Source organism: Notamacropus eugenii, chromosome 1 (assembly GCF_028372415.1).
Source record: "Notamacropus eugenii isolate mMacEug1 chromosome 1, mMacEug1.pri_v2, whole genome shotgun sequence".
Taxonomy (NCBI): Eukaryota; Metazoa; Chordata; class Mammalia; order Diprotodontia; family Macropodidae; genus Notamacropus; species Notamacropus eugenii.
In genome coordinates this window covers 436,234,403-436,250,699 of record NC_092872.1, presented here as the reverse complement: position 1 = coordinate 436,250,699, position 16,297 = coordinate 436,234,403, and the positions used below count along the sequence as shown (strand labels likewise).

Here is a 16,297-nt window from a genome sequence, read left to right as displayed (position 1 = left end):
CTTTTAACGTCCTTTGTAATGTTAAGTAATCTTCTATTACTTCCCTCCATACTCTGCCTCCAGGGAAATGACGTATTTGTTATTTCTCAAACATCACCAGTCATGTCCTATCTCCATGCTTTTTCATGGGTTATCCCCAATGCCTGGAAGTCATCCTCTTTGTACTACTACTTTTATAAAATGTTTATAAAATGTCGTATTTTAGCTTTTGCTCAGATTATGATATATGCATATACATATATATATAATATATATACACATATGTGCACTTATCTAAATATATCTATATAAATATAGATATAATTAAATAAAACATTACATATATAGGTATAAATACACACACACATAAATAGATAGAGTTAGAAAGATGTAGATATAGGCAATTAGATGGCACAATGGATAGAGTGCTAAACCTGGAGTCCAAAATACCTGAGTTCAAATTGAGTCTTATTATGAACTTGGGCAAATCACTTAACGTCTGTTGCCTCATTTTCTTCATCTATAAAATGAGGATGACAATAAGCACTTGCCTTCCTGGGTTGCTGTAGAATCAAGCAATATAATATTTGTAAAGTACTTTAAAAACCTTAAGTAAGTAAATAAATATTAGCCATATATTTATATATTTATATGCACATAGATACATGCATTATGTGTGTGTATATGTATATATATATATATATAATATATATATATAATTATAATGTTAATGGGAGTTAAAGGTCTTCCCCGCCCATTAATAGACCTCAGGTGGAGCCCATTAAGGAAAGCTTGATTAGGAGAGGCTTATTTTGTAGGAAGGCCCACACCTTTTGTTAATTTCTAACAAGGTCATGAGGTTTGTGATGTCTTCTGACTCTGAAAAGTGTATATATACTCTGAGGTGAGGTTTTGCTTTGAGGCTTACTCTTTGGAAGAAGGTTCCTATGCCACATGAGACTCTGGGTATCCATTAAGGAGTCCCCTAGTTTTGAAAAGCCAGATGTTGGTGCTTCTCTCTCAGGTAACTATGTATGTGTGTAATGGTCAGACAGTTGGTTCTGCCTGTTGTTCTATGATGCATGTATTGCTTATGGTCAGTCAGTTAGAGGCCCTGTCTGTTGGTCTTTATTTCTCTGCTTATATTTTCTCTAATGGTGTATGTGATTAAAGAAGATTGTTTACCCCTCAAAAGCTGCTTTCCTTTTAGAAAAGCAGATCTAAGAATCTGTGCTAGTGGGCCATCCTGGATGTGTCAGTGTGTTTGCTGCTACAGTGATGTAAATAGATAAGCTTATACTTTTTTCCGTACATACATCTAGCTATATATGTATGTTTACACACAGATTTATGTATGTGTTTATCTGGTTACATGTACTCCTATCCCTGTAAATATAACTTCCTTGAGGGCATATAGTGCTTGATAATGATTTTGTTGAATTGGCCTAGACTGAAATCATAAGAGATTATTTGTTAAAATCTTAGCTATGAAACTTGTATGACTTGGTCAAGGTTACGTGACCTCTTGTGTAATCCCTTTGAACCTTACTTTCTTTATCTATAAAATAGGAATAATAGTGCTTGAAATAATTGTTTCACAGGGTTATTGTGAAAAAAGGCATTTTGTAAACCTTTAAGTGCTCTAGAAGTATGAACTATTAATCACATTATGCTATGCTATCCTTTGTGGTTGAAGATATACTTGTTACAATTGCTCTCTTTGAAAGAATTCAGATTTTCTTGCAACACTAGAATTAGGATTTTGAGCTGGAGAGAACTTTGAAGATCATCACCTATCTCTTGTCATAAATTAAAAGTTCAGAGAAGCTAAGGGATTTTCTAAGATTACAGAGTTAGTTAATAACAGTTTCATAAGTAGAACTCAGCTCTTTGACTCAAGAAATCCTCCTTCTAACTATACCATTTTCTTCCTCTCCTTCATATGTAGCCATACTCCTAAACAAATGCCTCTAGGACATATCTGTAATACTTCTTGAGTTTCTTAGAGCTGCTTTGATCAATTTTAATGAATAAGCTATTGTTTAGCACCTTCCATAAGTCCATATGTACATATTTGCAATTGGAACTATTCATTGTTTTTATGTGTGTCTATTCACTTGCATATGCATGTGTATTTTTGTATCAGCAATAGGCCAACAATATCAAAATGTGATCCTTCTTCCAAAAGTAATAATTAAAATGAAAATAATTCCTAAAGATGGAGGATTAAAGAATTGATTGCTGGCTATTTGGAAAGGAATGTGATGATTACAAACACCTAGCATGGCTTCTTCAAGAACATGGCCATGTCACACTAACCCCTAATTTGTTTTGACAGTGTTACTAAATTAATAGATTATGAGAATATTGTGAATATAATGTACCTATATTTTCACTAAGTTTTTGATTAAAGTATCTTATGCTTTTGTGGAGAACATGGGCGTGTGTATGGTGGGATGGGGATATGGATTAGATGTCAGTACAGTTAGATGGATGATGAATGTTTAGATGGCTTGAATCAAAAAAGAAATTAGTCATTAATGTTTCAATGCCAGTGTAGCAACAGGTCTCTCTCCAGTGGTATACACCATGAATCTATGGTTGACCCTGTGGTGTTTCATATTTGTATGAATTACTGGGATAAAAGCCAAGAGGGAATGGTCATCAAATTTTTAAGTGACACAAAGCTGGAAAGGGTACACGTAACACACTGGATGACAGTCAAGATCCAAAAGAATCTTGACAGGCTTGGGATTTGGGCTTAATCTGATAAAGATGAAATTCTGTAAGGATCCAATGGAAAGTCTTCCACTTGATACCAAAAAGACAACTTTGCCAGGGCAAGATGGGGGAAGCACAGATAGACACAGAAGTTGCTCAAAAATAAGAGCTGATGTTTTTAGTGGACAGAAAATCTATGTGAGTCAACAGGGTAATAGGGCAGATAAATAATAATTAATAATAATAATAGCTAGAATTTATATAGTGCCTACTATGTGCCAGGCATTGTGTTAAGCAATTTAAATTTATTATTTCATTAGCTCCTCACAACAATCTTGGGAGGCAGGTGCTATTATCATCGTTATTTTACAGTTGAGGAAACTGAGGCAAACAGAAGTTAAATGACTTTCTCAGGGTCACAGAGCTAGAAAGTAAGATTGAATTTGGACTCAAATTTTATTGACTCCAGACCCAGCACTCCATCCGCTATGAAATCTAGCTTCCAAAGAGGGAAAACAAAGATAATGCATTATATTAAGAGAAACACAGCTTCTTTGAATGGAAAGGTGATAGTACCACTTAACTTGGACCTTGTCAAGACTTTATCTGGAATATTATGGTTAGTTCTAGATACTATGGTTTAAGGAGGGAATTGATGAGCTGAGCACTCTCCATGGGAATGTGGACAGGATGGCAGAGAGCTTTGAGTCTGTGTCACATGAGAAATGGTTTTAGAAACTGGTTCTTTATAAACTGAAAGAGACTTAGGAAGACATGAAATTATCTTTAATTGTTTGAAGAGCTGTCATGTGGAAGAGGTATAAGACTTTTTTTCATTTGGCCCTAGAGGGCAGAAATAGGCTCAATTTTTGAAAGATGCAAAGAGGTAAATAACTGCCCCATAGCAGTTACCTTGAGAAGGGGTATCCTCCTCCCCACTCCCCCTTAGAGATCTTCAGGCAAAGTCCTGAAGGCTTTTTTGGTTCCAAGTGGTTCCAAAGACCATTTTCAAGTATGTCATAGCAAATAATTGAATGAAAAACATTTATGAAGCACTTCCCAAATGCCAAGGTCAAGCACCATGCTCAGCTCTGCGGATACAAATACAAAAGTGAGGTAATCCCTATTCACCAAGATATTGCACATATCAGGTAGGGATGATCAGTGAAAGGAGTTTTGTTCTGGGAAATAAAAAGGATCTCAGTCCATTGGCAAAAGGCTTTTCAAAATATAATGATAGTGCTGTTTTGAGTACACTTTTTAGAGCAAAAGGTGGAAAGAAGGTGGTGGATACACATGCAGCAAGAGAGCCAAAAATGTCCTGGGTAATGATGCATGGATATAAGGATGCTTGTATAATATGAGAGAGTAGAGAGTCAAGTGGACCCCATCCTCACAGTCATGGTCCTTCAGCCTATTCACTTGTGCACCACTGGAGGTATCTTCAGTGGCTGCTTAGTGGGAATTCTGATCATAAAGAGATTAAACAAGATGGCTCCTGAGATCTCTTCTAACTCTCAAAATCTGTGATTGTATTGTGTGAATATATGATAGCATAAACTAGAATATGTTAAATTAAAAGATCCTGTGACCTCTGAGCCCCTACCCCACACTCATTACTCCATCCTCCATCAATATGCCTTTCCATAGGCTGCCCTCCATGCTTGGAATGTATTCTTGCCTTAACTTTTTTAGAATTCCCTTTTCCTTCAAAACTCAACCCAGATGCTGTCTCTTACATGAAACATTTACTGCCCCAAACCCCAAGCTGATCTATTTCCAAAAAAGAAATTTTATATTGTATTGTGACATTCTTACATATGTGTATGGAAGAAAGTAAATGTATTTATAAAGTTCCTACTATGTGCTAGGCTTTGTGCTAAGCACTTTACAAATATTAACTAATTTTATCCTCACAACAACCTTGAGGTGGTAATATCCACATTTTACAGTTGAGGAAACTGTTGTTTCTTTTGGCAGAATCTTCTTGAAGACAGAAATTGTTTCATTTCTATCTTTAGATCCTCCATGTTTGGCACTTGCCTGGCACACAGTAGCCATTTTATAAATTCTTGTTGATTGATCCACCCCATACTCCTATGCTAATGACAACGAACATGTATTTTGTTTGTGACTCTACATAATGAGAGTTAGTCAATTCCATCAAACACTCCTATAAATTTATTGATAAATGGCAGTTAGATTTGCCATTTGGCAACCTGTGGCAATGCTTCCAGGAATAGCTTGAGAGAGTGGTATGAAGACCAGACCCTCTCCTAGCTCCTCACATGCTTTCCCCAATCATTGCTATAACCCCTTTCTTGAGAGTCAGAAGGTTGTGCCAATTTTTTCATCAGAATCCTTCTTTTTAGCATCCCAGGCACCTTCTGAGCCAGGGCAGGGTTCCAGATATTGGGGAATCCTGATGGAGACTGCTGATGAGGATAAAGTGTCTGTTCTTGGGTTTCTCTTGGATCTTTTCCTTGGGTTCTGGCTTAGTAATGGTGGTGACTTTATAATTGGTTTGGTGGTTTTGTTATAATGGAATCTGCACAGTTTTTTTTTTCCATCGTGATGACTGGGAGCTCAGGATGAGTCAACAGTGTAACATGGTGGCCAAGAATAAATAAATAAAATAAGGCCATTGCAGATTTAGTCTGGATTAAGAGAGACAATGTTCAGAATAAGGGAGGTGAGATAAAAAGCACTGTGGCCATATCTGGAATATTGTGTTTAGTTGAGGCATCACATTTGAGGAAATATACTGCCAAGCTGGAGGAAGTCAAGAGAATGGTGAAAGCATGGTGAGAGGTTGGCAAAGCATGCCATAATATAATTGGTTGGAGGAGCTGGGGATATTTATCCTGAAGAAGAGAAAACTTAAGGGGAACATAATCCCTGTCTTTAAGTATTTGCAAGGCTCTCATGGGGAACATGGCTTAGACTTGTTCTGCTTGGTCCCAGTGGGCAGATCTAGGAATAAGAGATGGAAATTCCAGAGAGGCAGATTTTGGCTAATAAAAGGGAAAAAACCTTCTTCATGATGAGAGCTGTCCAAAAGTGGAATGGATTGCCTTAGGAGTGGTGAGTGGTGAGTTCCCCATCTTTGGGTCTATTTAAGTAAAGACTAGACAGTCATTTGTCAGAATTGTTGTAGAGAGGATTCCTATTCAAATATCATTGAGATTAATGACCTCTAAGTTTCCTTCCAGCTTTGAGATTTTGGATTAGAATCCAGCAGACATATTCTGTGGGCCTCTTGGAAAATGAACAATAGGGCTGAGTTAGTAGCCAAGTCTTCTTGTCCAAGGTATCTTTGGGCCTCTGATCTTGTCACTTTCTTACCTGTTTTACATGCCTGGATGTCAGGCAGGACCATTAGATGAATCCAAAAGCAATGCTTTGGCAAGTTTTTCTCTGTCAATTGTATATTTAATTCTAATATATATGTGTGTGTGTGTGTGTGTGTGTGTGTGTATTTCATAAGCAGGAATAAGTATGGGAAGAAGGAGCTTTGGATGGCTCTAAATGTCTTCCTCTTGTCACTGAGATTAACAGGCTGTTCTGTCAGAGTGCCGTCAATCCAGGGTGAATGGGCACAGAGAGTGAAGCTTATACTGACAGAGAAAATTAGGTGCCATTTTTGTGATTCATCTGACCATATATCTAGCTGCCCAAATTCTCATAAAGGAAATGAACACATTCCAGCTAGTTCTCACCAGCAATCCTCCCCCCCTCTGCTCCCCACCTCCCAATTCCCGGTAATCTCCTCTTTGGTTTTGTGAATTGTGTACTCTGACTCACAGATAATTCACTTAACTTTAGTAAGCACCTATTGCTTGTCTACTGTGTGCACTCAGAGGATCTTAATATCTAAGCCAACCCCTTGCCTCAGTCAGGGAGCTGTTGGGACAGGATGCAATTCTCAATCACTGTTATCCTGGACCTTGTAGGTAAAAAGGAGAACTTGCCTGGGCTGAGCATCAAGGGAAGACTAGATAATGTTATTTCTTCAGTTGTGCCTGACTCTTTGTGACCCTATTTGGGGTTTTCTTGGCAAAGATACTGGAGTGGTTTGCCATTTCCTTCTCCAACTCATTTTACAGATGAGGAAACTGAGGCAAGTAGGATAAGGATTTGTCCAGAATCATACAGCCAATAAGTGTCTAAGGCCAGATCTGAATTAAGGAAGAAGAGCCTTATTGACTCCAGGCCCAGCTCTCTATCAACTATGCCACTTAGCTGTCTCAAAGTGAACTTGGAGACCCTTTGGTTCAGAGATGTAAGGGGATTTGTTCTGTGAAGTTTGGATTCAGACAGAGGGCTGAACTTGAGGACCTAGAAGGCCACATACAGCCTTGAGGCTGCAGGTTCCCCACCCCTGCTTTAGTCCAATCTTTATTGAGGGGCACCAATCCCTAGTCAATTCTCCACTTGTGTAACAAAACTTTTATTATTTAAGGTCCCAGATTTTTTGAGAGGAGGGGGAAGGAGAGAAGAAAAAGACTGGAATATAATTTCCCTTTACCCACACCCACTGCCATATTGTGTTCTACTCATTACTGGCTTCCTTTGCCCTAAAGCCTTTTTTTCTGACTATATGAGGACCTCATGAAGCTGTTTCTTTGTTTTTGTTTTTGTTTTTGTTTTTGGTGAGAGAGTTGGTGCTAAGTGATTTGCGCAGGGTCACAGACCTAGTCAGTGTCAGGTTCTGAGGGTGGATTTGAACGCAGGTCCTTCTGACTCCAGGATGGGTGTGCCAACTAGCAGCCCCTTAATGAAGCTTTGAGGTGGGAGGAACGGTAGAGCAGTCTGCAGCCAAGAATTCAGACATTTTAACCTATCTGCATCATAGTTCAGTTTGGAAAAAAGTGCTGAGAAAACTGAGGCCCAAAGAGATTAAGATGCTTAGCCAAAAATGACATAGTTTGTAGTGGCAGAAGTACGACTGGAGTCTACTTTTTGGTTTCTAGTTCAGTGCTCTGATGTAGGACTATATCATGGACAAAGGAAGCTGCAGACAAACTATGTATTGCAATCTATTAATCAAGTGAGATAATACTTGAAAAGTTCTTTGCAAATATTAAAGCACTATAAGAATGCTAGATATTATTATCATCACTACTAGGTCAACAGTTTTGAAGCATGGCTCTGATACATTGATCATAGAACTAGAGATGAAAAAGAACTGAATCCCTTCACATTTTATAGATGAATAAACTGAGATCTACCTATATTGGTCAAGTACCTTACCCATGATCACACAAGTAATAAATGTCAGAGGAGGTGGGTGTTCAGTTTCCAGTATAGTTGCCATTTCCACTGAACCACTTTGCCTTTTGCTACTTAGGGAAGCTTGGGGAATCTCCTTCTCCCTGGCCCCTCAGTTTCTTCAACTGTAAATTAATGAATTTAAACAAATGACACTAAAGTTCCCTTACAACTCTAAAATCTGTGAACCTATGATTAGTCTTATAATTATCCTGTACTAAGGAAGGCTATTAGTTTATGTAATCTACTTCTCTCTCTCTTTTTCTCCCTCTCTCCCTCCCTCACTGTCTCCCTCACTCCCTCAGTATCACCAGGGTCAGAGGTCCTGGAAGCCTCCTAGAAGAGAGGAAGGGGAAAGGGCAGATTTTTGATTCAAGGTGAATGAGATAACAAAGTCCACAGAGATCAAAAGGAGTCTCTCAAAAAGGCTACTGATGGGAGGAAATCCTGGCTTGGATTCCAGCCTTCCATTTGGCTCCAAGACCTATTTGCCTAAGGAGAAATCCTCTGTTGGACCAATCTCCCAAATGGCTTCCTTCCCCTCCTTACCCTCCCTATGTCTTCCGAGAAATCCCTGAGAACTCCCTTGCTCTGTGCCAGGCCCCTCTCCCAATGCCACCCCACCCAGTGCAGATACTTTTGGACACAGCAAGATGCTTCCTGTTCACTCACCCTTTTCATCCTCTCCATTAAGAAATATAAGTAAATTGAATAGCAGCCCATCTCAGACCCGCCAGGCTGACATTCACTGGTGTAACTCTGTTACTGCAAGAAGGTACATTGGCCTTAATTGAGCACAATTGAAGGCCATTCGATCAAATAACCTCATTTACTTAAAGATTGACAAGAGGCAGAGTCTGGTTGTGGACCTGGCCAAAATAATTAAAACCAGCTCTGTATTTACGGTAAAAATTTGATAAGGATTAATTATTTTAAGAGAAAGAAGAAAGTCAGAGTTAGGAACTATACACATATACACACATATGTGTATATGTGTACATGTATATATAAAATATACATATATACACATTTGTGTATGTTTATAGGTATGTATTTATATATGCATACACACACGCGTGCATATGCACATACATACATATGTAATACACAATATATGTATGTATATGTACATATATACATTTTTTTCACAGAATTTTATAGTGGTGTTTTGATGGTAGCCTTTCCCAAGATTATTGGAATAATACCAGGGAGATGTAGAGGAACTGGGTGATTATTATGGTTATCATGAATGAATGACTAAAGCATTATTAATTACTTATTATGAGCAAAGCACTTTGCTAAATAGGATATGAATAGAAAAAATCCAGAAAGTCCTTATTCTAAAGAAATTTACTTTCTAAGTGGAAGAGAAAACACATGAAAGATGGTTTAACTGCAGATCAGATGAGAGGGCCCCAGAGCCCTATGTATACATCTGCAAGGTAGATGGCAAAGTCCAGACGTCCTAATGTTAGATCTGTAGGTCAGATGACTACAGTGGTCTGGATAGTGTAGAAGAAGAGAAAATGATAAGGCTGAAGGAATTTAGAAGGCATGTCAGAGAAGATGATAGGGCTGGTAGGTTCTCCATTTAGCTGGATAGAATGACTGCCATCTCATCTGAGAAGTGTGAGCTGTCCAGTAACCTAGGTAGGTTTTGGGTAGCCCAGGACTAGGGACTAGGGTGAGTGGGGAAGGGAGAGGATGTCAAGTCATTATTTTGAATTTTTAACAGCCTGTTGGACCAAACCCAGAACAATACTCCAGGTGTTTCTATTGGTGTTGCCCTAAACATGTGGCTCTGGGTTCACTCCTCTTTTATTCAAACAGTTATCCAGATCCCATAGTAGTATAATGAAAAGGGGCAGGATTTGGAGTCAGATGACCTGGGCTTGTGTCCTGATGTTTACTATCTACGTGACCATAAGAAACACTGCACTTCTCTGTCCTCCCCTCTCACTCTGGTTTCCTCTTAAGTTAAATGAATATAAATATACTTGAACTACATTATAGGGATATAGTTTCATTGGTATAAGGAAATCCCAGCTAAGAAAACAACCTCTGCCAATGCAGATCTCTACCAATGTAACCTTCTAGAGAGTTGCCCCAAGCATTAAGAGGTTAAGTGACTTGTACAGGATCATATAGCCAGGATGTATTACTTGAACTCAGGTTTTCCTGGCTTCAAGACCAGTTCTGTATCCACTATGCCATGTTATATCATCTTGTTGTGAGCAAATGCTTTGCAAATCTTAATGAGGCATAGAAATATGAGGCATTATTATTATATCACTAGTTCCAGTGATGTCTTCCTTGATTGAGCAGAGGAGAATTGATTGTCTTCCTGCCCAGTCTATAAATGGCAATCCTGTGTCTAATCCTGCTTCCCCTCCCTCTCAGTAATACTCTGCTCAATTGTGCACATCATCTATAGATGCCTTGATGACTTTATTGACCATTTAGGGACCTGACCTGCTTTCATTTAATTTTCCATATATACTTTTCATGCATGCCTGCATCAATCTGTCTTAGATTGCAACCCCCTTCATGGGCCACATTTTCCAGAAGTATATTTTCCAAATAATTGAATCTGACCCCCTTAGGACGTTACTTGAAATAAATTACAAACTTCCTTACTTTCCCAAAGAGAGGATGATGAACACAATTCATTTTTTATTACTAACATTATAAATCTCACTTATATGATGCTTTAAAGTTTGTAAAGTTTTTTTTTCTCCTCGCAACAACCCTGTGAGGCAAGTGGTACAAGTATTGCTATATCTTTTTCATCGAAGGGGAAACTGAGGCACAGAGAGGTCTAGTATGTGGCCCATGGTCATATGGGAATGTCATGAGCAATTCAAACTCATAATATCTGCTTCCAATTTCAGAACTTCCTTCACTGGACTACAGCAGTCCTCCATGTTAGGCTCATTGTACTGTGCCACAGAAAATTGAAATCTTTAATGAGATTTTTAAAAATTTTCTTTACATTGAATAACCCCAATCCACTTGATTTTTCATAATTTCTATATCTACATTTTGTGATTCTTTTATCTCGTTCCTTTCTGACAGCTTTTAACTCTCAGTGGTTGTCCTCATATCTAGAGGCCTTCTCCCTCTGGCAGGCTATTTCCCTTATTCCTCGGTTCCTCTTTTGGAAAACAGATATCTAAGTTATCAAGTAATGATTTGAATTAGGGCCTCAGGATTTTATTTTGGTGTAAAAAACACGATCATTGTGTAAGATTTTTCTAAGAGTTATTTTGGCAACTTTTCCCAAGCTTTTTAGTCCTTGATCTGGACTAGTAAACACCTTTTCCAGTCCCTTAATTTTGTAAATGAGAAATTGAGACCAAGACAGAAGAATTGATCCTCAGCCTCGTGTGTCCCAAATGGTTGAGTCTGCCAAATATTTGATTGTCAGAAAAAAAGGGACTTAGTATAATTGGAAAATTGGAAGGAAAAAAGAAAAATAATTGGAATAAATGATGAAACTCTAAGTTCAAATCTCTGTTCTTCCACTTATTAGTATGTGATTCTGGACAATTCACTTATTCTTTGGGAGGTTTAGTTTCCTCATCTGTAAAATGGTAATAACAATAATTACATTACTTCCCTTGCAGAGTTGTTGTGAAAAAAAAAACACTTTATAAAGCTGAAAGCAGAACAAAATTATAGATTATTATTATTTTCATGACTAAATGTTTTCATTAAAAATGGACTATTGTCACATTAAAATAGCTATGGTATGATTATTATCCCACCTATGATCAACTTTGTGTCTTTTGTAAACTATAGTGGTTAGATTTTAATCTCTAAGGCCTCTTCCAGCTCTAATATTTTTTGATTTTGTCTCCTTGAATATGATGCTGTAAGGACCCAGGGACATAACAAAGCACTGGATCTTATGATGATGCAAGGTTGATTTGCATTAACTAGCAAATACTGTCTATCTGATACAGAGCAGTTCATATCTGTGCTCCATCCCTTTCCTGCCCATCACACCCATCTCCATTCGGATTTACAGAGTTCTGGGAAACTACTCATGGTATTTAAACTTGAAATGCTTCAAGAAAGTTTCCTCTGAAGTGCAGCCTGGCCACTGAAATTCACAAAGTCTGGATATAGTTCCTGTTCTGTTTTAAGTAGCCTGAATTCCTATTCATTAAAGCACATAAAAAAATCAATGCCCTCACTTTTTCGTCAAGCACAATATTCTCCTCTTTCCCTCCTTTCTCGTTCCATGGTCAATTTCACTCTCCTACCACCTCTGTCAATTTCACCAGTAGGGCTGATTTCACTATTACAATAATTAAGCTCTTAGCTTTGGCTAGAGATGTAAGAAACCCTTAAGCCAGTGAAAAGTTGTAAACAGTAAGTCCATCAAGTGGGAAACTGCAAAGCTGAGTGAGGACGGGTTCACCAGTCAAGTATGACCTCATTCCTTCCCATTTGGGCTTTGTTCTTATGTGATGTACCTTTCTTGGATGCCCATGACATGTGCCCTCCAAAATCAAGCAGTGTTCCCGTCCCTAACCTCTCTGCTTTTCCATTTTATTATTTTATTTTGTCCTTTCCTGAGTACCTCTAAAATACCTTAGGAGAGCCAAATGGAAACAGAATCATGCAGATTGACCCCAGGAGAATTCTGCCCCTGGCTCTCACCCCACCTCTCCCCACCAACTGTAGTCATAGAGGGTATACTTACTTTAGGTGAGAGAGGCTAAGGGACAAAGGATTGCTTTCATGGGGATTTTGGCATAGAGTTTTCAAGTGACAAATGAAGTTTGTTAGAGTATACTTCTTATTGCATGAATTCTGATTTGGTCTGTTGAATTGTAAACTCCATGAAAGGTTAGCTCATATACTGTGTCATAGGTCTGCGTCATAGGTCGTAGTATTAGAGCTGGGTGGAATCTAAGAGATCATTGGAGTAATCACTGGGTGAGAGAGGTTAAGTGATTTATTTTAGGTCACACAGGTAACAATTAACCCAGGTCCTCTAACTTCAAATATCAGGATTGTTGCACTATATTGCCTAATCAGTCCCCTGAGTCATGAATATCAGATTATTTAACAGGAATCCCTAAAATCTCTCAACTTTCTCCTAACCACACTGCTTGAGCTCAGTAGAACTCTGGCCATCTTTTTCCCCCTCACAGGAGAAATTAGCATGAACATATGGAAAGGGTAATCATAGCCAACAGAGGGGACTTGGGCCTCCTTGTTAAGGGCTCGGAGGGAAAATGTGACTGAATCCTAAACAATAGTGTGCTTGATGTAGGAGTTCTCCTTTTAGATTTCAATTCTCGTAAGTTGTCTGGGTGAAGGGGGCAGACTACTGTTCAGTGCCACACACCACGTCATCCCCACCCGCACAGCAGGCTGCAAGAAGGACTTATACACAGTGAAGTGGTGGAAAGAGTGACTTCAGGGAAACCAGGTGTCCACAATGTGGAGATTATAGGGAATGCTGCACCTCTCTCTCTCTCTCTCTCTCTCTCTCTCTCTCTCTCTCTCTTTCTCCCTCTCTCCCTCTCCCTCTCTCTCCCTCTCTCTCTCTCCCTCTCCCCTAAAGGCCCAGGACCTGGCACCTGGCAGAAAGGGACCACAGGGAAGAAAGAAACTAACATGTTTTGGAATTCATATGATTAAAAATGTGTACTCAAATTGTATAACCCTTGCCAACTTAGGGTGGCCATATGGCCACGATTTATAGATGTTTTCATTAATCAACAAGCTGCATAATATTGTGCAAAAGAATGCTGGACCTGGAGTCAGTAGAACTAGGTTTAAGTCTCTGCTCTGATGTCTACAAGTTTTGTGACCTTGGGCAACTCATTAAAACTCTGTGACTTTGCTTTCCTTCACCTGGAAAAAGAAGTTATCACTATATATAATACCTACTTAATATCTACTGCACAAAGTCAGTGTAAAGAAAGTACTTTGTAAACCTCAAAAAGGATATAAAAATTTGAGCTATTATTTTTACTGATTAGTGTTTACAGTGTATGTATAATCCTTTTAGATGCTGTAATGAAAACAAAGAAGTAAAAGGTGTCCTTGAGAAGGTTAGCCATCTCTTTGGGAGACAGTATGGTAGAGTATGTAAGATACTGGGTTTAGAGTCACCAGGAACTGGGATTGAATCCCATGTCAGACACTTAACAACTGTGTGACCCTGTGCAAGTCACAAATTCTCTATACCTTAGTTTTGTTTTTATTATCTGTAAAATGAGGATTACAAGAGCATCTATTTTTCAGAGTGTTGTAAGGTTAAAAAGATAATATTTGTAATGGTCTTTGCAAACCATAAAATGATTTTTAAAGTAATTATAGAAGTATATATAAAAATTTGTATCTATCCATACAATAAGGTGTATATGGACATACACAATAATAGCAGTATGTATATATATATATATATATATGAATATGTGTATACAAACATACAGATGTGTATATATATGTATATATATATACATACACATATATACTCATATTATTATTAGAGAATAAGGTCTGGTGAGGTTATGTCACTTCACCAAGGTGACACAGCTAGTTTCACACAATCTAAAAACTGGAAGTGCCCATAGAAGTCATTTAGTCTAGGTCTCTTATTAGGTAAATGAAGAAACTTGAATTCATAGAGAAAGAATTACTTGGCTGGAGGAGAGGGGGGTATCATACACATTTTAGAGCTAGGATTTGAAATCCTGCCTAAGATCCTACCTTCTGCAGGCAATCTTCCCTAACCACTCTTTTTTTTAAAAAAATCAATTTATTTATTTGTTCTTAGTTTTCAACATTCACTTGTATAAGATTTTGAGTTCTAAATTTTCTCCTCCTCCCTCTACTCCCTCCCTCCCTGACACAGTGCACAATTTGGTATAGGCAATACATGTATAATCATATTAAACATATTTCCACATTAGTCATGTTGTAAAGAAGAATTACCAAAGGGAAAACCATAAGAAAGAAGAGACAAAACAAAAAAAGAGAAAAAGAGAGAGAAAATATTGGTCTTCTATCTGCATTCAGATTCCATAGTTCTTTTGCTGTATGTAGATAGCATTTCCATCATTAAGTCTTTTGGAACTGTCTTAGATCAGGGGTGGGAAACCCATGACTTAGAGGCCACATGTGGCCCTTTAGGTCCTCAAGTGTAGGCCAGCCCCTCCACTAAGTCCAAACTTATAGAACAAATCCTAACCCCTCGTAATTCTAGTGCTTTCCCACTTTTAATTATTTCCTATTTATCTTGTATACAGCTCGTTTTGTTTATATTTGTTTGCATGCATATACATGTATATATACATATATACGTATATATATGGCACATAGTAGAAGCTTAATAAATGTTTATTGCATGAATGATGCCATGGCCTGTACTAGTACCACAAGGCCTGTGCTGATTATGTCTTCTTTATCTCCAGACCATAGTCTAACCTTCCTATATAACTCAACCTTAAACCCCATTACAGGATTTGAAGTTCATGCTTTGGTGTTACACCACTTTCTCCTCCTTGACCCTTGTCTCATAAGAAGAGGTGGCCTTTCTTCTTGCCAAGGCACCTTCTACCTGTATAAGTGATCCTATTCCATCCTGTTTTCTGTAGCAAATTGTTTCCTCTATCATCCTTGTTCTCTCATTCATTTTCAATCTCTCCCTGTCTGCTGCCTGTTTCCCTACTACCTACAGATGTAATGTGTCCTCCATCCCCTGAATCTCTCACTTGATGCATCCATTCCTGCTGCCTGTAATTCTATATCTCTTCTTCTTTTGTGGTTTACTTCCTTGAGAAGGTCAACTAGCAGAGGTGCCTTCATTTCTTCTAGCTCTTCTTAATTCTCTGTGATCTTACTTCTGACATTTTTAGCACTAAATCTCATAGCTTTTTCTCAGTCCTCATCCTTTTTGACCTCTCAAAGGCCTTTGATACTGTTGATTACCTAATTTTCCCTGATACTTTCTCCTCTAAGTTTTCATGACACTGTCTCCTGGTTCTCTTTCAGTTTGTCTGATTGTTCCTTCTTAGTCTTCTTTGGTTGAGTCTTTATCCCGCTCATGCCTGCTAATGTGGGTGTTTCTCAAGGTCCTATCTTGGGCTCTCATCTCTTCCTCTCCATGGTTTCATTTGATGATCTCATCAGCTCTCAATCAGTTTCAATCAATGGATTCAATCATCTCTAAGTAGCTGATTCTCAGATCAGTTTGTCCAGCTCTAATCTTTCTGTCCACCTCTAGTCACTCATTTCCACCTGATTTTCAGGTATCTCAGAATATCCCATAGCCATCTTAAATTCAGAATATCCAAACTGA

The 16,297-nt window shown here is 38.3% G+C and overlaps 1 protein-coding gene and 1 long non-coding RNA gene across 2 annotated transcripts in view; one reads left to right on the top strand and one right to left on the bottom strand.

Moving 5' to 3' along the window:
- ASTN2 (astrotactin 2) overlaps positions 1-16,297 on the top strand; it is a 1,124,306-nt gene that overhangs the window by 816,416 nt on the left and 291,593 nt on the right. The gene's annotated exons all lie outside the window — the stretch shown is intronic.
- LOC140519064 (uncharacterized) overlaps positions 1-16,297 on the bottom strand; it is a 71,796-nt gene that overhangs the window by 22,384 nt on the left and 33,115 nt on the right. The window lies entirely within an intron of this gene.